This window comes from Arachis hypogaea, chromosome 5 (genome assembly GCF_003086295.3).
Source record: "Arachis hypogaea cultivar Tifrunner chromosome 5, arahy.Tifrunner.gnm2.J5K5, whole genome shotgun sequence".
Lineage (NCBI taxonomy): Eukaryota > Viridiplantae > Streptophyta > Magnoliopsida > Fabales > Fabaceae > Arachis > Arachis hypogaea.
In genome coordinates this window covers 69,282,848-69,309,782 of record NC_092040.1, presented here as the reverse complement: position 1 = coordinate 69,309,782, position 26,935 = coordinate 69,282,848, and the positions used below count along the sequence as shown (strand labels likewise).

General features: G+C 35.1%; 2 non-coding genes across 2 annotated transcripts; both read right to left on the bottom strand.

Annotated features, from left to right (window-relative positions):
• Positions 1–16,649: 16,649 nt before the first annotated feature.
• LOC112804481 (small nucleolar RNA R71) lies at positions 16,650–16,753 on the bottom strand. The gene has a single exon (XR_003203095.1). It is a non-coding gene; the product is annotated as a small nucleolar RNA R71 (small nucleolar RNA).
• A 3,941-nt stretch (positions 16,754–20,694) lies between these two features.
• LOC112804494 (small nucleolar RNA R71) lies at positions 20,695–20,802 on the bottom strand. The gene has a single exon (XR_003203108.1). It is a non-coding gene; the product is annotated as a small nucleolar RNA R71 (small nucleolar RNA).
• Between the last annotated feature and the right edge of the window lie 6,133 nt (positions 20,803–26,935).

The following is a 26,935-nucleotide window of genomic DNA, read 5'->3' as shown; positions in this document are numbered from 1 at the left end:
AGAGCTCTTTTAGTATTTAAATTCTATATTTATTGCCTTTACTTGCCTTCATTTAATCTCTTGTATGTTAAGTTACTTTCTTGCACTTTAGTTTCTTGCTCCTTGCAATCACAACCCCCTTGCTTCCCTCATAGCCAACAATTGAGCATTTCATTGCAATTCCTAGGAAGAACGAGTGGAGAATTCAAACTCCCGGTTATTTGTTTTGTATTGTGACTTATTCTTTGAATTAAACTTTGATGTTGATATTTAGTTGTTGATTTGGCTATACTAACAAGGAATGATTTTTATTTTGAGAAATTCCGAATCAATAACAAATTCTCGCTCATCAATAATTCATTCTTTTTTATGGTTCTTACTTCAATATTATTTTAATATTGTATTATATTATTTGATTTGTAATAAAAATAATAACAAAATAACTAGTCTTGAGATTTTTAAAAGATAAATATTATCAAAGGTAAAATTGATCTTTTAAAATACTAAATAATAATTTATAAATTATAATTAATTTTATATAATTTTGAAAAATAAGTTTTTTGAAAAAAAATCAATTTTTAGATAAAAAAGAATTTGGTTATCTAAATAAAAATAGATTTTTATGTGCAAAAGTTAATTTTTTTCATATAAAGATGGATTTTTTTTCAAAATTGATTTTGTATTTAAAGTTAATTTAACTTATTAACCTAAACGAAATTTTTTATTAATCAAATTTAGATTTATTTTTTTTATTAATATTAACCATATGTGTTCCTACATATTAATAATAAATTTAAAAATAAAATAATTATATTTATAAATTTTATTTTAATATAAATATTATTATATAATTTTTTATTAAAATTTTTTGTCCCTTCAAATATTTTTTTTCAAGTTCTCTTTTCATTTTCTATTAAATTAGTTTGTACTTGATGTAGAAAATTTGTAGGGGTGTGCATGGCCCGATCTGACCTGAAGAGCTGGCCCGGCTCTGAACACTTTAAGGGCTATTTTGGTGTGATTTTACTGGGTCTAGGGCCGGGTAAAGGTCTCGAAAATAGACCCGGTCATTATTTCGGGTCGGGTCCGAGCTATGGTTCAGGTCACCCGAAGTCGGTCCGGTGGCCCGGTCATCATACACAATTAATATTTTCTGTTATTAGTGATGGATGATAGCTATTCTTATGTGAATTTAAGTATTGTAAATTTTAATATTGTGTTATTAGTTATTATAAGATTATAAATTAATGTTTTATGTTTAAAATGCATAAGATTTTAGACTAATACATAATATTGTATTATTTGTATTGAATTAAATATTTGGTGTTATTAGACAATATTAGTATTGATTATGATTATGCTTTAATTTTAGAGAAGAGTTGGTTATTGTTATATTTTTCTAAGTGAATTTTACCTTGTCAAATAATGGTTAGAGTTTTGGAAATTTGAATATTTTCACATGCTAGCTTATAAGAAGTTATCAAGGTAATGTAATGTTAATGGCCCGGTTTTCACCTGGTTTTTACCTGGTATAATCGTGGCCCGAAAGTGTATAGATTTCATCGGGTCTAGAGTCAGGTTCGGGTCACATTAAACCCGGTTTCACCCGATCCATGTACACCCTTAAAAATTTGGAATCACATGACTATTTTAGTCATTTCATATAATATTTTAGTCTTGTCCATGTGTATCCAAACATAATATTATACATTACATTAGTATTTTATACATCGTATTCAAACACAATACATATTGTGTACTCAAGAATTCGTTATGTGCATGAGCATTGAGCAACTTATACGTAGATAAAGAGAACAGCTCAGAAAAGAAGAGAGGATAAACGAGAATTGAGGAAGGGATGAAGAGAGAATAACAAAATGTAGAAGAGAGAATGAGCAATACCAATCATTAGCCTTCTAATCATAACCGTGTAGCCTCCTACTTACTGTTCTGTTCCTCATGCTCCTTCTTGCACCCTGAAATAATGGGCCTGCTGCCACGTGTTCATGGGTCTCAAAAAACTTTTCCTCTCTTGTTAATTCATCCTTGGCAGCCGAATTCTCATTAACCTCACTTGCTGCATTTTTGTTTCTTACAGCAAGCCATGGAAAGAATAAAAAAGAATGAGGAATCAACGTATGTTGTACAGAAGAATACTTGAGAGTAAATAAAATTTATTATTTTTTATTAGTAGTTAATTAATAATATTTAAAAATATAAATTAAAAATACGTTGTTAGATTGTTAGACTAATATAATTGAGATAATAACTAAAAATATTAGCTAAAGATAATAACTTCTACTTCTTAGTTGTTAGATTAAAAAAATTAAGATGATGATTAAAAATATTAGCTAAAGATAATAAAAGATGTATTATGTATATCTATTCATGTATCCATTATATATCAATGGTATAATAAGGCATAGCGAAGCATGTATTTTAATATTTACACTCTTTTCGAATATTAATTACTTGTCTCATTATTCGATCCATTATTCACAAATTGAATAAGGTCGAGTTAGATTAAATTATCCTATATATATATAAAGAACTTTTTTTCCTGATGATAATATGAAAATTGATTCTTTTTTTTATTTTGTTGAAACTTGGTATAATCAGTATATAAAATCAATCCATAACAACAATAGCAGAGTTATTTTAATGATTAAATTTGATGAATTTTAAGAACACTCTGGCTCACTTTTACATAAGAAATGCAAAAATTCTATTGGATCCATAAAACAAATAACTCGACCTAATAACTCATTACCCGAGAGACATGATATACTGAATATAGTAAAGCTAAAATTAAAATCACAGAAAGCTTATATTAGAGAGATAGAATTCATTCGTACATGTGCTTTCTGCATAAGCATATGGCAAAATCATTTGATAATTGATAAATTAGTTAATTAGTGCGCATGATCTCTCTGCATAGCGCTTTGCGGATTCGGCAATCCACAATCATCCAAGTCTTGTGATGCATTTTATTTTGTGTCTCAAGGAAACCCTAATTGCATATAGCTGCTTAGCTGCCTCACAATGGTACTTAAGCTTATCATGTAATTAATTTTATACTTGGCCAAGCTTTTATGGCTTTAATTAATTATTTTAATTTCTATGCAGAGTGTAAAAAGTATGAGTTTAGTTATTTAAAAGAAATTTTGATACCATTGTTCAATAAGATTATACTAGTGACTAACAACTAAGTCAAATTAACATCTTATTAAAGGTTTATATAACATTATTTACCTTACCAATACATACAAATTAAATCTAAAATTCATACTTTCATTAAATAATATATTACAATATTTTCTATCAGTTTTTCTTTTTACAAAATATAAATAAGCTGCTTAATTTCGCACAAGAATTAAAAAAAAGCCACTTGAACTGCAGCCTATTAACATTTATTTTATGTTAATAGTACATATTTGTTAATAATGTGTTAATAAACTATTAAATGTGAAAAAAAAAATCTTTATCAATAATTACTTTTCGCTTTAGACAAATTTAAACTTGTTAGAGCCAATAGCATACAGGTGGTAGCGATCTAAAATAATATTAATTACACATTATGTATATACAGATAGCTCAAGACATAAATATAATATGTGTTCATATTCTAATCCAATAATTGAGAGCTAGGCTCCACAACACATAAAGACCGACAATTAAAGGTGGATTTCATTATAAATTCTACTTCTTTAAGAAGGATGGATAACGTCATAAAAGTTCAGTTTTATTTTACTTAACAATTAACTGCCTCCTTAAATCTCTCTTATTATTTCAATTTCATCTAAAAGGTAAATTCTAACAGACTCTCAAGATAAGGGAAATACTTATCCATCAGAAATGATGGAACTACTCCAATAAAAGTGGTTATCAAATTCTACTATAAATACACTGACGTCTTTTAGGTATAAGACATATTCTAATCTACTAAAAATTTGTCTAAAACTCTTGCAAATTTAAGTATTGGGATCTCTTACAGGTACTATTCTCCACCTCCTCATGAAGAACTCAAACAGGTGACATCTCGACACCAAAGAGATCGAACGCTACTGTATCAAGAGACCTAGATTTCGCGCTCAGACTCAAATTAACGTTTTAGGTAAAGGTGAAAACAACATGTAACAATGTATAAAAAATGGTTCAAACACAGATCCAAGAATAGTGAAACAAAAAACAAAGCAAAACAAGGGAAGCTTGTAATGGAAAGAAAGCTAACTAAGAATTGTATTGAAAAATCTGATTTACAATATTATGAGTATTCAGGCCTATATATTTATGGCATTTTACACTGTCATTCATCAAAATGTAAAAAATTAATAGTCAAATATCAATTAATAAAAATTTAATAATATTTTTAATCTAATATATACAACTATAATATAAAATAATAAATGTACATAAAAAAGTTAAACAGATAAATTATCATTATAAAAAATAGAACATTTATAACACAAATTTTATATTAAATTTAAAATTATTAAAAAAAAAATTTATAAAAAAAATTAGTGGTTATTACAGAATAACAATAATTTGTAACAACAATATAATTTATTACAAAATGTTATGATATTTTATAATAATTAAATTTTTTTGTTATAAATTATGTTGCTTTTTGTAATAAATCAATATTTTGTTATAAAATTTTATAATATTTTATAACTTATAACAAAAGATGAAGTTATTGTAAAAGTTTAAAATATATTATAACAAAATATTCATTTGTTTCAGAAGTTTTAATTGTTTCAAAATTTTTATGTAACTAAAAAATATTTTATTTCAAAATGTTAACACTTTTGTGTTGGAAGGAAAAATATTTTTTACAAATTTTTTTTATGATAATTTTAATTTGTTCCAAAATTCTAGTTTTTCTAAAATATTGTGTGTGTTAATTAAATAATTTTTTTTGAAAAATAAAAAATTAGATTATAAATTTAAAAAATGTTAAAAATTATTTTAGAAATTTTTACTAAAAAATTGTCGTGCTGTTAACCTCTCTTTCACTTTGCATTCACTTTAGAAATTTTCTTTATTAAAGATAACTAAATCAAATTTATGATAATTTAAATTTAACTTAATTAACATTTTTATATAATTTTTATAATATTGAGTATTTTACAAATTTAAAATTAAAAAATTTAATAATTAAAAATGAGAATTAGATAAATTAATTTGAATAATAGATTGAACGTTTAATTTTATGAATAAAGAAAATTAATGAAATTATTTTTAATTTTAAATTAAAATATTTTTAAAACTAATTAGTAAATTAAAATATATAGATTTATATGATTTTAAACTATTTTTGTTATATCACATATATTTAATCTTAAATAGTTGAATATTTATCTTATCTCTTAATTTTATGAAAATTCCTAAATTACTTTTCAAATCTGTTGTACATACAAGTCTTTTTGGCATACAATTTTAAACAAGTTGGTCCAAACCCAACAAAAACAACCCTCACATTAACGTGCGAGTAGACATGCGCTCGATCAACCGTTCAATAGCGCGCTATTATGGAAAACGCTTCTTCTTCTTCCTCGGTCAAAACCCCAACCCTGAAGATTCAAACAACGCTCGAAATCTCTTAAAAAAAACTGTCAAAATAGTCGCGAAAACTCAAGAAAATCTACAGCAGAAGTTCAAAATATCCATCAAGAAACATAGAAACAAAAGACGAAAGATTATTCAAGGTACTATTCACTAATCGTCCAGTTTTTTCACTTTTCTCTTTCTCATTTCGATCGCGAAATACTAGAGAGTCATATTTCTATTTATTTAGTAGATTCATTATGTGTTCTTGCTTTAAATTAAAGTACACATTATTGTTCTCATCATATTGTTCAAAGAGTGATAACTATTTTGCATACTATTTTCGGTATAGTTTAACGTATATTTTCATGTGTTTGAGGAATTTAAATGTGTTGTTGTGCATGTTTGAATGTTTCGAACTGAGTTTGTCTGTAAGAACTGAGTTTCTATAACTAGAAACTTTTGCTGTATTTTGAGTGAATTCGCGTGTAATTGGTACTGTTGTCCTATCCTTGTTGTAACTAGAAACAAAATATTGTTCTTGTGCTTCTGGTGTCATTTTATGCATGTTTGATTAAGTTGAATATCATTTTCAACTCATTATTTCATGTAATCAAAAAATAATAGAGGTGTATATGGATTGTATATTTGTATTTCAGTGTATTTCAAGTGAATTCACATGTAATTGGTGCTATTGTCCTATTCTCGTTGTAACTAAAAATAGAATATTATTTTTGTGCTTCTAGTGTCATTTTATGCATGTTTGATTGAGTTGAATATCATTTTGAACTCATATAATTTTATGTAATCAAAAAATAATAGAGGTGTATATAACTCGTATTTCGGTATATATTAGGTGAATTGAGGTGCATTCTGTGCTGTTGTTATCTATTACTGTTATTTTTTATTCGTTATAGAAAAATGACAAGCAAGAACCCTGCACCAAAATATAATGTAAGCACATATATCTTAGACAAATTTAATTTTTTAATTTCTTGTACAAATATAGTTTATTTAGATGATTCTCATTTGTGTACAGAAAATTCAGATGCTTTAGAAGACTCCTTTATGATAAATTCGAAAACATGGGTCATAAAAAGAAAGTCATTGTCCGTGAATTAGAATTTAGTGGTTTAATGCACATCCTTCCAATGAATGTGCTGCATAAGCTTTTAAAAGAGTTGGCATATTCCTGATGAAGCCATATTTGCTGGTAAATTTTGACTTGAATTGGGTGGATTTCATTACATAAACTCACATTTATACACTTGAAAAGCATAATTTTGTGATTTCTCTCTAAATTGCAGGTAAGTGTGAAAACATGCTATTTTGTGCTTAATTTGCTTAATTTAATTCCATTTTTATTTCATTCGATGCCGTGATATATTTTGTTGAGTGATTTTAGGTCAATTAGGTAAGAATGGCTTGGAAAAAGTGGAACGAAAGCATGCAAAATGGGAGAACACAAGAAGAAACAAGGGAGGTACACACAATGAAGTGTGCGTACATACAACATTCTGTGCGTACGCACAAGGTGGAATTTAGCAAGTGTGCGTACGCACACAACCCTGTACATACGCACAAGTCTGGGTGCATAACTTCATTAAAAAGTCACGTGGCTCGCGATTTGGGGGGCCTTGTGGCCCAATTTCAGATGCCCAGAAGCTGAATGGAAGCTCTTTCAAGGGGGGAAACATTCCAAGACAACAAACAATCAATTTCATTTAGTTTTTAGCATGTTTTCAGTGAGATTTCTAGAGAGAGAGGCTTTCTCCTCTCTCTAGAAGTTAGGGTTTTAGATTTAGGTTTCTTCTTAGTTTAGAATTTGATTCTTGCTTTCATTTAGTTTTATTTACAATACCTTGTTAAAGCTTCACAGTTCTTGTAGTTTTCTTTTATTGTTACTCTTTTTGTTTTGATACTCTTTATGCTAATATACTCTTTATGTTAATGCACATTTGTTAATTTGAATTTTTTTTTTAATATTTCTTGATGTTTATTTGAGTGATTGTTGTTATTTCCTTGCAGTTGGTAGCTTTAGATTTTGTTCTTTCTTGCAATTCTGCCATGCTTTCCTTTTATGCATATTAGGTGCTTGATAAAATGCCTCTTTCAATTTTAGTGTAGAATTTTGTATTCTTGGCTTGGGTTGAGTAATTAGAGACTCTTGAATTGTCAAATTCTTTTGTTGATTGATGATTGAGGATTGCTAGTTGGCTTGAATTCTACTAAAGCTAATCTTTGATTAGGACTTGTGGACTAGAGTTAATTTGCTCACTTGACTTTTCTTCAATTGTTAGAGGATAAATAAGTGAGAGCAAAAGACAATTACCATCACAATGGAGGATGGTAACGAGGATAGAAATTTCAATTCTCATTCCTTGCCAAGACGTTTCTTAGTTGTAGCTTTACTTTCTTGTTATTTACTTTATTGTTCATCATATCAAAAACACCCAAAATATCTCATAACCAATAATATGTACACTTTCCTGTAATTCCTTGAGAGACGACTCGAGGCTTAAATACTCTCAGTTTTTATTGGTTTGACTAAAGTGACAAACAAATTAAACATTGATTGAGGGTTGATTGTCGATTTGGATCTCTACTTCAACATAATTATTTTGTGAAATTCCTAATCGACGATTTTCCTCTATTAAGTTTTTGGCGCTGTTGCCGGAGAAGTTGCAACAATGTTATGTTTCTGGCTAGTGTGAATATGTTTATATGTGAATAGCTACTCTTTTCTTGATTGTTTGCTAGTCTAGTTCTTAGTTAGGATGTATAGTTGGTAGTAATTGGTAGTTACTTTACTCTAGTATATCTTGTTGTAATGAGCTCTATGTTTCTTCTCTTGAATGACACGTTCATTTTCAGATCTGAGCTTAGCCTCTTTTGATCCCGAAATTGAAAGAACTTTATTACATATTAGGTAAGCTCAGCCTCGGTTAGCCTTTGAGGGTGGTGAAACGGCTTCTGCCAAATCACCAACCTTATCCGAGGTTGAATCTGAAACATCATTTGAAGGAGAAACTATTTATTCATCTATTGACTCCATTAACGTCTCTTCTATTAACTTAGGCACCGACACCATGGCTGCCCCAAGAAGAATTTCTCTCAAAAAGGTGAGTGCATCGGACTTCACTCTCCAACCACTTCAAGTGCATTATCCGGACTTGGACACTAATTTTGAGCTAAAGATCGGCTTGATCAATCTACTTCCTAAGTTCGCTCAAGACCTCATCAAACACCTCAAGGATTTTCAAGGTGGATTCTCCACTACTAAGAGGTATGGCTCGGAAGAAGTTGCTCTTTGGGTGTTTGCCTTCCCATTTCCTTTTGAAGGAAGGGAAAGAAAGTTGTTCTATACCCAACCGGATAAGGTTGTCACCAATTAGGATTTGCTTCGGAGAGAATTCTTAGATAAATTCTTCCCATCGGAGGTAACCGATAGGTTAAGGAAGGAGATCTCATGCATCATACAAGGTGAAGCGAAAACTCTTCATGAGTATTGGTAGCATTTTAAGAAGCTCTTTCATTCATGTCCTCATCATAGGATAGACGACTTGGTGTTGATTAGTTACTTTTGTCAAAGCCTCAAGTCTCAAGACAAAATTCTCTTGCATGCTTCAAGCAATGGCTCTTTAGTGAAGTATAAAATGACAGAAGAGGCTTGGCAACTTATTACCGATATAGCCGAATCTACCCAACATGCAAGGCAAAGGAACAATCATCCAAAGACCATCATAGAGGTCTCTTCTAATGAATCAGCCCTCACCAAGACCTTAGGGGAGATGACCACCATTCTCAAACAAATTCATCAAAACCAACAACAACCTCCTCCACCACAACAACAATACCAACCGGTAGCCTCACAAAGAGTATGTGGAATTTGTGCTTGTAACTCTCATTATACCGATGAATGTCCACAACTCTAAGGGGACAATACCTTGGCGGCCACCAATCCATACTTCAACCTTTCAAGTCAAAACCCTTATCAACAAAGGGGTAATTATAACCAAGGGTGGCGAAACCAAGGTTGGCAAGAGAACTCAAACCAAGGGTGGAGAGACAAATATAACCAAGGATGCAGAGATGGTGCAAGTCAAAGGTGGCACAACAACCATCAACAATACCGCAACCCACCAAACCCTCAATTCCAACAACAATCTCAAGGCTAACGCTACCAACCTCCTCATCAAAGACAAGCTCAAGTGCCTCAAATTACCCAACCACAAGTTTCTCAAATCACCTACCCTTCTTCTTCCTCCAATCAAGCTCCCGTGGATGATACCCTTCGCATTCTTCTTCAAGAGCAAAGGAATTTTCAAAAGTGACAAGATTCATACATGGCCACTTTGACCGAAGCCATATCCCACTTAGCCCTACCTTCCAATAATACTCAACCTCCAAGATAAAGTGTGATTCTCTCTCAACCATTACCTAATGATGAGCAGATATTTTATACGCTTTTTGGCATCATTTTCATATAGTTTTAGTATGCTTTTATTTAGTTTTTATTATACTTTTATAGGTTTTAGTGTTAAAATTACATTTTTGGATTCTACTATGAGTTTTTGTATTTTTGTACAATTTCAGGTATTTTCTGGCAAAAATTGAGGAGCTGGAGCAGAAGTCTGATTCAGAGATAGAGAAAGCACTGCAGATGCTGTCCGGATCTGACCTACCTACATTCGAAAGATCTTTTCTAGAGTTACAAAAGTCCAAATAGAGCGCTCGCCGCGGCTATGGAAGGATGACTTCTAGATCTTTCCAGCAATATATAATAGTTTATACTTTGCTTCGGATTAGAAGGCCCAAAACTGGCGTCCAACACGAGCTTCCTGCCCCCTTCCTAGCGTCTAGCACCCAAAAGCAGAGACCAGTGTCCAAACGCCCAATGAGGACACCCTAGCTTGCGTTCCACGCCCAAGAGACCTCCTAGCACATGGATCTCATCAAATCTCAGCTCAAACACTCACCAAGTGGGCCTCAAAAGTAGATTTTAGCACTAAATATACTGTTTTACCCTTACTAGTCATCTGTTTAGTATTTAAGTGTTATTTTTACATAAACAAAGGGAACTTTATGCTATTTTCAAATTCACCATTGTATTCTACCTTCAGTATGAGTTTCTAAACCTTCTAGGTTGAGGGGAGGAGCCCTGCTGAGTCCCTTAAATTAAGAAAAGTACTATTGTTTCTCTTAGAATTAATCAAACATGGATCGAAGAGAAACATTAGTACTTTTATTAATTCATGGGGCTCAGCAAGGCTCTGCCCCTCAACCTAGGAGGTTTAGAAACTCATACTGAAGGTAGAATACAATGAAGAATTCAAAAATAGCATAAAGTTCCCTTTGTTTATGTAAAAGTAAAACTTAAATAATAAACAGATGACTAGTAAGGGTAAAATAGTCTATTTAGTGCTAAAATCCACTTCTGGGGCCCACTTTGTGAGTATTTGGGTTGAGCTTTGATGAGATCCACGTGCTATAAGGTCTCTTGGGCATAGAACGCAAGCTAGGGGGTCCTCATTGGGCGTTTGGACGCTGGTCTCTGCTTTTGGGCGCTGGACGCTAGGAAGGGGGTAGGAAGCTGGCGTTGGACGCTAGTTTTGGGCCTTCTAATCCGAAGCAAACTATGGACTATTAAATATTACTGGAAAGCTTTGAAAGTCAGGTTTCCATAGCCATTGAGAGCGCTCCATTTTGACTTCTGTAGCTCCAAAAATGCTTTTCCGAATGTAGGTAGATCAAATCCGAACAACATCTGTAGTGCTTTCTCTGTCTCTGAATCAGACCTCTGCTTCAGCTCCTTAATTTCAGCCAAAAAATATTGTTCAAAAACACAAAAACTTATAGTAGAATCCAAAAATGTGATTTTAACACTAAAACCTATAAAAAATATAATAAAAACTAAATAAAAACATACTAAAACTATATCGAAATTATGTCAAAAAGCGTATACAATATCCGCTCATCACAACACCAAACTTAAACCGTTGCTTGTCCCCAAGCAACTAAAAACATAGTAGGATAAACAAAATTAAGATACAGTGAATCTCTAAGTTTCAAACGAAGCTTATTTATAATTAGATGAGCGGGACTAAGTAGCTTTTTGCTTCTGAATAGTCTTGGCATTTCACTATCCATTGAAACTCAGAGGTGTTGGCATCCTTAGGAACTTAGAATCCAGATGATATTATTGACTTTCCTAGTTAAGCTTATTTTGACTCTTGAACACAGCTTTTTGAGTCTTGGCCGTGACCCTAAGCACTCTATTTTACAGTATTACCACCCAATACATTCATGCCACAGACACTTTAACTGTATGCACCTTTTCAGATTGTGACTCAGCTTTGCTAGAGTCCCCAGATAGATGTGTTCAGAGTTCTTAAGCACACTCTTTTTGCTTTGGACCACGACTTTAACCGGTCAGTCTCAAACTTTTCACTTCACACCTTCACGCAACAAGCACATGGTTAGGGACAGCTTGGTTTAGCCGCTTAGGACAGGATTTTATTCCTTTGGGCCATCCTAACCACTGATGCTCAAAGCCTTGGGCCCATTTACCCTTGCCTTTTCGGTTAAAGGGTTACTGGCTTTTTGCTATTGCCTTTTGGTTTAAAGAGCTTTTGGGTTTTTCTGCTTGCTTATTCATTTTTCTTTTTATTTTTCGCCCATTTTTTATATATATATATATTTTCACATGTGATGAGCGGATAATTTATATGCTTTTGGCATTATTTTTAGGTAGTTTTTAGTAGGATCTAGCTACTTTTAGGGATTTTTTCATTAGTTTTTATGCAAAATTCACATTTCTGGACTTTACTATGAGTTTGTGTGTTTTTCTGTGATTTCAGGTACTTTCTAGCTGAAATTGAGAGACCTGAGCAAAAATCTGATAGGAGGCCGACAAAGGACTGCTGATGCTGTTGCATTCTGACCTCCCTGCACTTGAGATGGATTTTCTGGAGCTACAGAACTCCAAATGGCGTGCTCTCAATTGCGTTGGAAAGTAGATGATGAGCGCATAATTTATACGCATTTTGGCATTGTTTTTAGGTAGTTTTTAGTAGGATCTAGTTACTTTTAGGGATGTTTTCATTAGTTTTTATGCTAAATTCACATTTCTGGACTTTACTATGAGTTTGTGTATTTTTCTGTAATTTCAGGTATTTTCTGGCTGAAATTGAGGGACCTGAGCAAAACTCTGATAAGGAGGCTGACAAAGGACTGCTGATGCTGTTGGATTCTGACCTCCTTGCACTCAAAATGGATTTTTTGGAGCTACAGAATTCCAAATGGCGCGCTCTCAATGGCGTTGGAAAGTAGACATCCAGAGCTTTCCTGCAATATATACTAGTCCATACTTTATTTGATATTAGATGACGTAAACCGGCGCTCAATGCCAGTTTCATGCTGCATTCTGGAGTCAAATGCCAGAAACACGTCACGAACCAGAGTTGAATGGCAAAAACACGTTACAACTTGGCATTCAACTCCAAAAGAAGCCTCTGCACGTGTAAAGCTCAAGGTCAGCCCAAGCACACACTAAGTGGGCCCCAGAAGTGGATTTCTGCATCAATTACTTACTTCTGTAAACCCTTGTAGCTAGTCTAGTATAAATAGGACATTTTACTATTGTATTTGACATCTTGGTTCCATATCTGGATTTTTTACATCTTGGTTTTCATTTTGGGGGCTGGCCATTCGGCCATGCATGAACCTTGATCACTTATGTACTTTCAACGGTGGAGTTTCTACACACCATAGATTAAGGGTGTGGAGCTCTGCTGTACCTCATGTTTTAATGCAATTACTACTATTTTCTATTCAATTCAATTTATTCCTACTCTAAGATACCATTCGTACTTTAACCTGATGGATGTGATGATCCGTGACACTCATCATAATCCATCCTTATGAACGCGTGCCTGACAACCACCTCAGTTCTACAAGCGAGAGCTAGAGTGTGTATATCTTCGATTCCTGATGCACGACGCATGGTTGCCCTCGCCTGACAACCGAGCCTTTCATTCTGTGAGATCAGAGTCTTCGTGGTACAAGCTAGAATTGATGGCGGCATTCATGAGAATCCGGAAAGTTTAAACCTTGTCTGTGGTATTTCGAGTAGGATTCTGGGATTGAATGACTGTGACGAGCTTCAAACTCGCAATTGTTGGGCGTGATGACAAACGCAAAAGAATCAATGGATTCTATTCCGACATGATCGAGAACCGACAGATGATTAGCCGTGCCATGACAGAGCATTTGGACCTTTTTCACTGAGAGGATGTGATGTAGTCATTGACAACGGTGATACCCTACATACAGCTTGCCATGGAAAGGAATAAGAAGGATTGAAAGAAAGCAGTAGGAAAGCAGAGATTCAATAGGAACAAGCATCTCTATGCACTTATTTGAAATTTTCACCAATGATCTACATAAGTTTTTCTATCTTTATTTTCTGTTTATTTATTATCATTATTCGAAAACTCTATCACCATTTATTATCTGCCTGACTGAGATTTAAAAGATGACCATAGCTTGCTTCATACCAACAATCTCTGTGGGATCGACCCTTACTCACGTAAGGTTTATTACTTGGACGACCCAGTACACTTGCTGGTTAGTGATGCGAAGTTGTGAAGAAATTACTCTGGTTATAAATGCGCATGCCAAATTGAGTGCCATTGTTAGAGATCACAATTTTGTGCACCAAGTTTTTGGCGCCGTTGCCGGGGATTGTTCGAGTTTGGACAACTAATGGTTCATCTTGTTGCTCAGATTAGGTAATTTTCTTTTTATTTTCTTTTCAAAATGTTTTCAAAAAAATTACATATTTTTCAAAATATTTTTCAAAATGTTCTCACTTGTTGTCGAAAATTTTTCAAAATTTTTAAGAATGAATTCTAGAGTTTCATGAAGCATGTTGAAATCTGGCAGGCTGTAAAGCCATGTCTAATTCTTTTGGACTGAGGCTTCCAAACCATCAGCATAGAGGCAAGTTAATTGAAATATCAGCTGTTGTATACCTGATTTATATCCTAAAGCTGGCTGGCTATTAAGCCATGTCCAACCCTTGGATTGGAGCTTTAGGCAAACATTGAAAGATTCTTGGAATTCTTATTAAAAATTTTGAATTTCTTATTTTCTTTTTCCTATATATTTTCGAAAAAAATAAAATAAAATACAAAAAAATTAATAAAATCATAAAAACCAAAAATATTTTGTGTTTCTTGTTTGAGTCTAGAGTCAAGTCACAAGTTTGGTGTCAATTGCATGTTTTAATTTTTTTTTAAAATAATTTCCGAAAATTGCATGCATGCATAGTGTTCTTCATGATCTTCAAGTTGTTCTTGATGAATTTTCTTGTTTGATCTTCATAATTTCTTGTTTTGTGTTGTATGGTGTTTTTCATATGCATTCTTGCATTCATAGTGTCTAAACATGAAAAATTTCTAAGTTTGGTGTCTTGCATATTTTCTTTTGTTGAAAATTTTTCAAAAATAAGTTCTTGATGTTCATCATGATCTCCAAATTGTTCTTGGTGTTCATCTTGACATTCATAGTGTTCTTGCATGCATCGTGTGTTTTGATCTAAAATTTCCATGCATTGAGTCTTTTTGTTGTTTTTCTCTCTCATCATTAAAATTCAACAATCAAAAAAATATCTTTTCCTTATTTCTCTCAAAATTTCGAAAATTTGAGTTGACATAGTCAAAAATTTTTGAAACTTAGCTATTTCTTATAAGTCAAGTCAAATTTTCAATTTTCAAAATCTTATATTTTCAAATCTTTTTCAAAAATCAATTCTTTTTCATTTTTCTTACTATTTTTCGAAAATTTTTAATTTGAATTTTAAAATCTTTTTCTTATCTTTAATTCATAATTTTCAAAGGCTTTACTAACAATTAATGTGATTGATTAAAAAATTTGAAGTTTGTTACTTTCTTGTTAAGAAAGGTTCAATCTTTAAATTCTAGAATCTTATCTTTTAGTTTCTTGTTAGTCAAGTAATTAATTTTAATTTCAAAAATTAAATCTTTTTCAAAATATCTTTTTTCAATCATATCTTTTAAAGTTATCTTTTTTTTTAAATTTTATCTTTTTCAAAAATTTGATTTCAAAATATCTTTTCTTATCTTCTTATCTTTTCAAAATTGATTTTCAAATCTTTTTCAACTAATTAATTAACTTTTGTTATTTTTTTATCTTTTTTAAAACCACCTAACTAATTTTCCCTCTCAATTTTTCGTAAATATCTCACCCCTTTTTCAAAATTCTTTTTAATTAACTAATTGTTTTAAATTTTTAATTTCAATTTTAATTCTTCCTTTAATTTTGAAAATCACTAACCCTTTTTCAAAATTAATTTTTGAACGCTCTCCCCCTCATCTTCTTCTATTTATGTATTTATTTACTAACACTTCTCTTCATCTCAAGAATCTGAACCTATCCTCACCCTTGTGTTTGGATTCTTACCTTTTCCTTCCTCTATTCCCTTCTTCTTCTACTAACATAAAGGAATCTATATACTTTGACATAGAAGATTCCTCTTCTTCTTCTGTTCTCTTCTCTTTCATATGAGCAGGAACAAGGAGAAAGGCATTCTTGTTGAAGCTGACCCTGAACTTGAAAGGACTCTGAAGAGGAAACTAAGAGAAGCTAAATTACAACACTCCAGAGACAACCTTACTGAAATTTTTGAACAAGAAAAGTATATGGCAGCCGAACCTAACAACAATAATGCAAGGAGGATGCTTGGTGATTATACTACACCTACTTCCAAGTTTGATGGAAGAAGCATCTTAATTCCTGCCATTGGAGCAAACAATTTTGAGCTGAAACCTCAACTAGTTGCTCTAATGCAACAGAACTGCAAGTTTCATAGACTTCCATCAAAAGATTCCTACCATTTTTTGACTGAGTTCTTGCAGATCTGTGAGACTGTTAAGACTAATGGAGTAGATCCTGAAGTCTACAGGCTCATGCTTTTTCCTTTTGCTGTAAGAGACAGAGCTAAAACATGGTTGGACTCACAATCTAAAGATAGCCTGGACTCTTGGGATAAGCTGGTCATGGCCTTCTTGGTTAAGTTCTTTCCTCCTCAAAAGCTGAGCAAGCTTAGAGTGGATGTTCAGACCTTCAAGCAAAAAGATGGTGAATCCCTCTATGAAGCTTGGGAAAGATACAAGCAGATGACCAAAAAGTGTCCTTCTGACATGTTTTCAAAGTAGGCCATGATATATATATTCTATTATGGTCTATCTGAGTTCTCTAAGATGTCACTGGACCATTCTACAGGTGGATCCATTCACCTAAATAAAATTCCTGCAGAAGCTCAAGAACTTATTGAAATGGTTGCAAATAACCAATTAATGTACACTTCTGAGAGGAGTTCCGTGAATAATGGGATGCCTCAAAGGAAGAGAGTTCTTGAAATTGATGCTCTGAATGCCATATTGGCTCAGAATAAAATGTTGACTCAGCAAGTCAACATGATTTCTCAAAGTCTGAATGGATGGAAAAATGCATCCAACAGTACTAAAGAGGCATCTTTTGAAGAAGAAGCTTATGATCCTGAGAACCCTGCAATGGCAGAGGTAAATTACATGGGTGAACCTTATGGGAACACCTATAATTCATCATGGAGAAATCATCCAAATTTCTCATGGAAGGATCAACAAAAGCCTCAACAAGGCTTTAATAATGGTGGAAGAAATAGGCTCAGCAATAGCAAGCCTTTTCCATCATCTTCACAGCAACAGACAGAGAATTCTGAGCAGAGCTCCTCTAACTTAGCAAACATAGTCTCTGATCTGTCTAACACCACTTTAAGTTTCATGAGTGAAACAAGGTCCTCCATCAGAAATTTGGAGGCACAAGTGGGCCAGCTGAGTAAGAAAGTCACTGAAACTCCTCCTAGTACTCTCCCAAGCAATACTGAAGAGAATCCTAAAGGAGAGTGCGAGGCTATTGACATAATCAACATGGCGGAACCTAGAGAGGAAGGAGAGGACGTGAATCCCAATGAGGAAGACCTCATGGGACGTCTCTCAAGCAAGAAGGAGTTCCATAGTGAGGACCAAAAAGAATCTGAAGGTCATATAGAGACCATAGAGATCCCATTAAATCTCCTTCTGCCATTCATGAGCTCTGAAGACTATTCTTCCTCTGAAGAGGAAGAAGATGTAACTGGAGAGCAAGTTGCTCAATATCTAGGAGCTATCATGAAGCTTAATGCCAAGTTGTTTGGTAATGAGACTTGGGAAGGTGAACCTCCCTTGCTCATTAGTGAACTAGATACATGGGTTCAGCAAACTTTACCTCAAAAGAGACAAGATCCTGGTAAATTCTTAATACCCTGTACCATAGGCACCATGACCTTTGACAAGGCTTTGTGTGACCTAGGGTCAGGCATAAATCTTATGCCACTCTCTGTAACGGAGAAGCTAGGGATCATTGAGGTACAGCCTGCTGATGAGCGGATAATTTATACGCTTTTTGGCATTATTTTTAGTATGTTTTAGTTAGTTTTTAGTATATTTTTATTAGTTTTTAGTTAAAATTCACTTTTCTGGACTTTACTATGAGTTTGTGTATTTTTCTGTGATTTCAGGTATTTTCTGGCTGAAATTGAGGGACCTGAGCAAAAATCTGATTCAGAGGCTGAAAAGGACCGCAGATGCTGTTGGATTCTGACCTCCCTGCACTCGAAGTAGATTTTATGGAGCTACAGAAACTCAATTTACGCGCTTTTAACTGCGTTGGAAAGTAGACATCCTGGGATTTCCAGCAATATATAATAGTCCATACTTTGCCCGAGATTTGATGGCCCAAACCGGCGTTCCAAATCAGCTCAAAACTGCCCGGCGTTAAATGCCGGAACTGGCACAAGAACTGGCGTTTAACTCCAAGAGAAGTCTCTACACGAAAATGCTTCAATGCTCAGCCCAAGCACACACCAAGTGGGCCCGGAAGTGGATTTTTATGTCATTTACTCATCCTTGTAAACCCTAGGCTACTAGTTCTCTACAAATAGGACCTTTTACTATTGTATTCTTATCTTGGTAGCTATCTTTAGTCTTATGCTATCTTAGATCATGGGGGCTGGCCTCACGGCCATGCCTAGACCTTGTTCTTATGTATTTTCAACGGTGGAGTTTCTACACATCATAGATTAAGGTGTGGAGCTCTGCTGTACCTCGAGTATTAATGCAATTACTATTGTTCTTCTATTCAATTCAGCTTATTCTTGTTCTAAGATATTCTTGTTCTTCTATGCAATTACTATTGTTCTTCTAACATTGCATGATTCCTGGAATTCTTATTAAAAATTTTGAATCTCTTTATTTTCTTTTTCCACATTATTTTCGAAAAAACCAAAAAAATTATAAAAAAACAAAAAATATTTTATGTTTCTTATTGAGACACTAGTCTCATTTTAAGTTTGGTGTCAATTGCATGTTTCTGTTCTTCTTGCATTTTTCATGTGTCTTCAGTGATCTTCAAGTTGTTCTTGATGATTTACTTGCTCTGATCTTTAAATTCTCTTGTCTTGAGTGTTTTGTTGTTTCTCATATGCATTCTCAACTTGTTAGTGTCAATAGTATACAAACTTTTAAGTTTGGTGTCTTGCATGCATTGTTATTTGATTTCAGTTGCATTTTGATTATTTCTCATTATTAAAAATCTAAAAAAATTTTAATTTGTGTCTTTTCAAGTCAATAATACAGAGAATTGAAGATTCAGAACATACTGCAGAGGAATTACACAGAAAAAGCTGGGCGTTCAAAATGCCCAGTGAAGAAGGAAAATTGGTGTTTAAACGCCAGCCAGGGTGCCTGGCTGGGCATTTAACCCCCAAAAGGGGTGAGTTTTGGGCGTTAAATGCCAGAATGTGCACCATTCTGGGCGTTTAACGCCAGGATGGCACAAGAGGGAAGATTTTGTTTTTAATGCAAATTTTTTTCAAGTTTTCAAAATTTTTCAAAATCAAATCTTTTTCAAATCAAATATTTTCAATCAAATCTTTTTCAAAATCAATTTCTTTCCATTTTCAAAAATACTTGCTATCAATTAATGATTTGATTCAACATTTCAAGTATGTTGCCTTTTCTGTTGAGAAAGGTTTAATGTTTGAATCATATCTTTTCTTGTTAGCCAAGTCATTAATTTTCAAAATCAAATCTTTTTAAATTATTTTTCAAATCATATCTTCTCAATCATGTCTTTTTAAAAATATATCTTTTTCAATCATATCTTCTTAAATCACATCTTTTTCAAAATAGTTTTCAATCATATCTTTTTAATTTCTTATTTCAAAATCTTTTTCAAAAATCACTTGATTTCTTTCCCACTCTTAGTTTTCGAAAATCAATTAATCTTTTTCAAAATGTTTTTAAAAGCTTTTTAATTTATTTTCAAAAATTTCTTCCCCTCTTCTCACATCCTTCTATTTATGGACTAACACTCCTCCTTAATGCATAATTCGAACTCTATCTTTCTTGATAAGTTTGAATTCTTCTACCTCTTCCTTCTATTTTTCTTTTCCTCTGACACATCAAGGAATCTCTATACTGTGACATAGAGGATTCCATATTTTCTTGTTTTCTTCTCTTTCATATGAGCAGGAGCAAAGACAAAAGCATTCTTGTTGAGGTTGACCCTGAACCTGAAAGGACCTTGAAGCGAAAGCTAAGAGAAGTTAAAGCATAATTTTCTGTAGAGGACCTAACAGAAATCCTCAAAGAAGAAGACATGGCAGCCGAAAACAACAACAATAACAACAATGCAAGGAAGGTGCTTAGTGACTTTACTGCACCTACTCCCGACTTCTATGGGAGAAGCATCTCTATCCCTGCCATTGGAGCAAACAACTTTGAGCTTAAGCCTCAATTAGTTTCTCTAATGCAACAGAATTGCAAGTTTCATGGACTTCCATTGGAAGATCCTCATCAGTTTCTAGCTAAGTTCTTGCAAATCTGTGACACTGTCAAAACCAATGGGGTTGACCCTGAGGTCTACAGACTTATGCTATTCCCTTTTGCTGTAAGAGACAGAGCTAGGATATGGTTAGACTCACAACCTAAAGAAAGCCTGAACTCTTGGGAAAAGCTAGTCAATGCCTTCTTGGCAAAGTTCTTTCCACCTCAAAAATTGAGTAAGCTTAGAGTGGAAGTCCAAACCTTCAGACAAAAGGAAGGTGAATCCCTCTATGAAGCTTGGGAAAGATACAAACAATTGATCAGAAAGTGTCCTTCTGACATGCTTTCTGAGTGGAGCATCATAGGTATCTTCTATGATGGTCTGTCTGAACTGTCCAAGATGTCATTGGATAGTTCTGCTGGAGGCTCTCTTCATCTGAAGAAGACGCCTGCAGAAGCTCAAGAACTGATTGAAATGGTTGCAAATAACCAATTCATGTACACTTCTGAAAGGAATCCTGTGAACAATGGGACAAATAAGAAGAAAGGAGTTCTTGAGATTGATACTCTGAATGCCATATTGGCTCAGAACAAAATATTGACTCAGCAAGTCAATATGATTTCTCAAAGTCTGTCTGGAATGCAAACTGCACCAGGCAGTACTAAGGATGCTTCATCTGAAGAAGAAGCTTATGATCCTGAGAACCCTTCAATGGAAGCGGTGAATTACATGGGAGAATCCTATGGAAACACCTATAATCCTTCATGGAGAAATCATCCAAATCTTTCATGGAAGGATCAACAGAGACCTCAACAAGGTTTCAACAACAATAATGGTGGAAGAAATAGGTTTAGCAATGGCAAGCCTTTTCCATCATCTTCTCAGCAACAGACAGAGAATTCTAAGCAGAGCCATTCTGACTTAGCAACCATGGTCTCCGATCTAATCAAAACCACTCAAAGTTTCATGACTGAAACAAGGTCCTCCATTAGAACCTTGGAGGCACAAGTGGGTCAGCTGAGTAAGAAAATTACTGAACTCCCTCTTAGCACTCTTCCAAGCAATACAGAAGAGAATCCAAAAGGAGAGTGCAAGGCCATTAACATGACCTACATGTCCGAATTTGGAGAGGAGGAAGAGGCAGTGAGCGCCACTGAGGAAGGCCTCAATGGACATTCACTGGCCTCCAATGAGTTCCCTAATGAGGAACCATGGGAATCTGAGGCTCACACTGAGACCATAGAGATTCCATTGGATTTACTTCTGCCATTCATGAGCTCTGATGAGTATTCTTCCTCTGAAGAGGATGAAGATGTCACTGAAGAGCAAGTTGCCAAGTACCTTGGAGCAATCATAAAGCTAAATGACAAGTTATTTGGTAATGAGACTTGGGAGGATGAACCCCCTTTGCTCACCAAAGAGCTGGATAACTTGACTAGGCAGAGATTACCTCAAAAGAGACAGGACCCTGGGAAGTTCTCAATACCTTGTACAGTAGGCACCATGACCTTCAAGAAGGCTCTGTGTGACCTAGGGTCAAGCATAAATCTCATGCCCCTCTCTGTGATGGAGAAGCTAGGGATCTTTGAGGTGCAAGCTGCAAAAATCTCACTAGAGATGGCAGACAATTCAAGAAAACAAGCTTAAGGACTTGTAGAGGATGTTCTGGTAAAAGTTGAAGACCATTACATCCCTGCTGATTTCATAGTCCTAGAGACTGAGAAGTGCATGGATGAATCCATCATCCTTGGCAGACCCTTCCTAGCCACAACAAAGGCTGTGATTGATGTTGACAGAGGAGAATTGATCATTCAAGTGAATGAAGAATCCCTTGTGTTTAAGGCTCAAGGATATCCCTCTGTAACCATGGAGAGGAAGCATGAAGAGCTTCTCTCAAAAGAGAGCCAAACAGAGCCCCCACAGTCAAACTCTAAGTTTGGTGTTGGGAGGCCACAACCAACTTCTAAGTTTGGTGTTAAACCTTGACATTCAAACTCTAAGTTTGGTGTTGGAAGGTTCCAACATTGCTTTGAGCATATGTGAGGCTCCATGAGAGCCCACTGTCAAGCTACTGACATTAAAGAAGCGCTTGTTGGGAGGGAACCCAATGTTATATTTATCTATTTTTCCTTTGTTATTTTATATTTTCTGTAGGTTGATGATCATGGGAAGTCACAAAATCAATTGAAAAAGCAAAAACAGAATGAAAAACCAAAAGAAAAATAGCACACCCTGGAGGAAGACCTTGCTGGCGTTTAAACGCCAGTAAGGGCAGCAAATGGGCGTTTAACGCCTAGTCTGGCACCATTCTGGGCGTTTAACGCCAGAAAGGGGCACCAGACTGGTGTTAAACGCCAGGAAAGGGCAAGAAGTTGGCGTTAAACGCCAGAAATGGGCACCAGCCCAGTGTTTAATGCCAGAATTGGTATAAAGAGCATTTTTGCTCGCCACTTGGTCCAGTGATGAATTTTCCTTGACACCTCAGGATCTGTGGACCCCACAGGATCCCCACCTACCCCACCACTCTCTCTCTTCTTTACCCATTCATCAATCACCTCAATACCTCTTCCCCAAAAACCTCTCACCTATCAAATCCCATCTTTTCTCTTCACCACTCACATCCATCCTTCATAAAACCCCACCTACCTCACCATTCAAATTCAAAACACTTTCCCTCCCAAACCCAGCCATACATGACCAAACCATACACCCCCTCTCCACTCCTACATAAACCCATCTTCACTCCTTCATTTTCACACAACCTAAACACTACCTCTTCCCCTTAGCCGAACCACAAAGCCTCCTCCATCTCCTTCATTTCTTCTTCTTCTACTCTCTTCTTTCTTCTTTTGCTCGAGGACGAGCAAACCTTTTAAGTTTGGTGTGGTAAAAGCATTGCTTTTTGTTTTTCCATAACCATCTATGAAGTTGTGGCCATGAAGAAGGTGATCCCCGAGGTCCCTTTCAAACTCAAAAAGAGTGAATATCCGGAGATCTGACATGAGATCCGAAGAAGAGGTTGGGAAGTTCTTACCAACCCCATTCAACAAGTCGAAATCTTAATGGTTCAAGAGTTCTATGCCAATGCATGGATCACCAAGAACCATGATCAAAGTGTGAACCCGGACCCAAAGAATTGGCTTACAATGGTTCGGGGGAAATACTTAGATTTTAGTCCGGAAAATGTAAGGTTGGCATTCAACTTGCCCATGATGCAAGGAGATGAACACCCTTACACTAGAAGGGTCAACTTTGATCAAAGGTTGGACCAAGTCCTCATAGACATCTGTGAAGAGGGCGCTCAATGGAAGAGAGATTCAAGAGGGAAGCCGGTTCAACTGAGAAGGCATGACCTCAAGCCCGTGGCTAGAGGATGGTTGGAGTTTATCCAACGCTCAATCATTCCGACTAGCAACCGGTCCGAAGTTACTATAGACCGGGCCATCATGATTCATAGCATCATGATTGGAGAGGAAGTAGAAGTTCACGAGGTTATATCCCAAGAACTTTATAAGGTGGCGGACAAGTCCTCTACCTTGGCAAGGTTAGCCTTTCCTCATCTCATTTGTCACCTCTGTTATTCAGTTGGAGTTGACATAGAGGGAGACACCCTCATTGATGAGGACAAGCCCATCACTAAGAAAAGGATGGAGCAAACAAGAGACCCCTCTCATCATGAAATCCCTGAGATGCCTCAAGGGATGCACTTTCCTCCACAAAACTATTGGGAGCAAATCAATACCTCCCTAGGAGAATTGAGTTCCAACATGGGACAACTAAGGGTGGAGCACCAAGAACATTCCATCCTCCTCCATGAAATTAGAGAAGATCAAAGAATCATGAGAGAGGAGCAACAAAGGCAAGGAAGAGACATTGAGGAGCTCAAGCACTCCATAAGATCTTCAAGAGGAAGAACAAGCCGCCATCACTAAGGTGGACCCGTTCTTTAATCTCCTTGTTCTTTATTTTTCTGTTTTTCAAAAAATCATGCTTATGTCTATTCATGTTTGTGTCTTATGATCATTAGTGTCTTAGTGTCTATGCCTTAAAGTTATGAATGTCCTATGAATCCATCACCTTTCCTAAATGAAAAATGTTCTTAATTGAAAAAGAGAAGAATTGCATGAATTTTAAATTTTATAACAGATTAATTATTTTGATGTGGTGGCAATATTTTGGTTTCTGAATGTATGCTTGAACAGTGCATAAATCTTTAGAATTTGTTGTTCATGAATGTTGGCTCTTGAAAGAATGATGAAAAAGGAGACATGTTATTGAGGATCTGAAAAATTATAAAAATGATTCTTGAAGCAAGAAAAAGTAGTGAATACAAAAAAAAAGGAAAGAGAAAAACGAAAAAAAGAGAGAGAGAGAGAAAAGAAAAAAAATAAAGTTGTGATCCAAAGCAAAAAGAGTGTGCTTAAGAACCCTGGACACCTCTAATTGGGGACTCTAGCAAAGCTGAGTCACAATCTGAAAAGGTTCACCCAGTTATGTGTCTGTGGCATGTATGTATCCGGTGGTAATACTGGAAGACAGAGTGCTTTGGGCCACGGCCAAGACTCATAAAGTAGCTGTGTTCAAGAATCATCATACTTAACTAGGAGAATCAATAACACTATCTGGATTCTGAGTTCCTATAGAAGCCAATCATTCTGAATTTCAAAGGATAGAGTGAGATGCCAAAACTATTCAGAGGCAAAAAGCTAAAGCCCCGCTCATCTAATTAATACTGATCTTCATAGATGTTTTTGGAGTTCATTGCATATTCTCTTCTTTTTATCTTATTTGATTTTCAGTTGCTTGGGGACAAGCAACAATTTAAGTTTGGTGTTGTGATGAGCGAATAATTTATACGCTTTTTGGCATTGTTTTTAGTATATTTTTAGTATGTTTTAGTTAGTTTTTAGTATATTTTTATTAGTTTTTAGTTAAAATTCACTTTTCTGGACTTTACTATGAGTTTGTGTGTTCTTCTGTGATTTCAGGTATTTTCTGGCTGAAATTGAGGGACCTGAGCAAAAATCTGATTCAGAGGCTGAAAAGGACCGCAGATGCTGTTGGATTCTGACCTCCCTACACTTGAAGTCGATTTTCTGGAGCTACAGAAGCCCAATTGGCGCGCTCTCAACTGCATTGGAAAGTTGACATCCTGGGCTTTCCAGCAATATATAATAGTCCATGCTTTGCCCGAGATTTGATGGCCCAAACCGACGTTCCAAATCAGCTCAAAACTTCCCGGCGTTAAACGCCGGAACTGGCACAAGAATGGGAGTTAAACGCCCAAACTGGCACAAAAGCTGGCGTTTAACTCCAAGAGAAGTCTCTACACAAAAATGCTTCAATGCTCAGCCCAAGCACACACCAAGTGGGCCCGGAAGTGGATTTTTATGTCATTTACTCATCCTTTTAAACCCTAGGCTACTAGTTCTCTACAAATAGGACCTTTTACTATTGTATTCTTATCTTGGTAGCTATCTTTAGTCTTATGCTATCTTAAATCATGGGGGCTGGGCTCACGGCCATGCCTAGACCTTGTTCTTATGTATTTTCAACGGTGGAGTTTCTACACACCATAGATTAAGGTGTGGAGCTCTGCTGTACCTCGAGTATTAATGCAATAACTATTGTTCTTCTATTCAATTCAGCTTATTCTTGTTCTAAAATATTCATTTGCACCCAAGAACATGATGAATGTGATGATTATGTGACACTCATCATCATTCTCACTTATGAACGAGTGCCTCACAACCACTTCTGTTCTACAAGCAAACGAGGCTTGAATGTTTATCTCTAGGATCCCTTGATCGGAATCTTTATGGTATAAGCTAGAATTGATGGCGGCATTCAAGAGAATCCGAAAGGTCTAAACCTTGTCTGTGGTATTCTAGGTAGGATTCAATGATTAAATGACTGTGACGAGCTTCAAACTCCTGAAGGCTGGGCGTTAGTGACAGACGCAGAAGAATCATAGGATTCTATTCCAACCTGATTGAGAACCGACAGATGATTAGCCGTGCCGTGACAGGGTGCGTAGAACATTTTCACTGAGAGGATGGGAGGTAGCCACTGACAACGGTGAAATCCTACATACAGCTTGCCATGGAAAGGAGTAAGAAGGATTGGATGAAGACAGTAGGAAAGCAGAGAGACGGAAGGGACAAAGCATCTCCATTCGCTTATCTGAAATTCTCACCAATGAATTACATAAGTATCTCTATCTTTATGCTTTATTCATATATCATCCATTACCATTTGAATATGCCTGACTAAGATTTACAAGGTGACCATAGCTTGCTTCATACCAACAATCTCCGTGGGATCGACCCTTACTCGCGTAAGCTTTATTACTTGGACGACCCAGTGCACTTGCTAGTTAGTTGTACGAAGTTGTGATAAAGAGTTGAGATTACAATTGTGCGTACCATGTTGATGGCACCATTGATGATCACAATTTCGTGCACCACCTGCCATATTC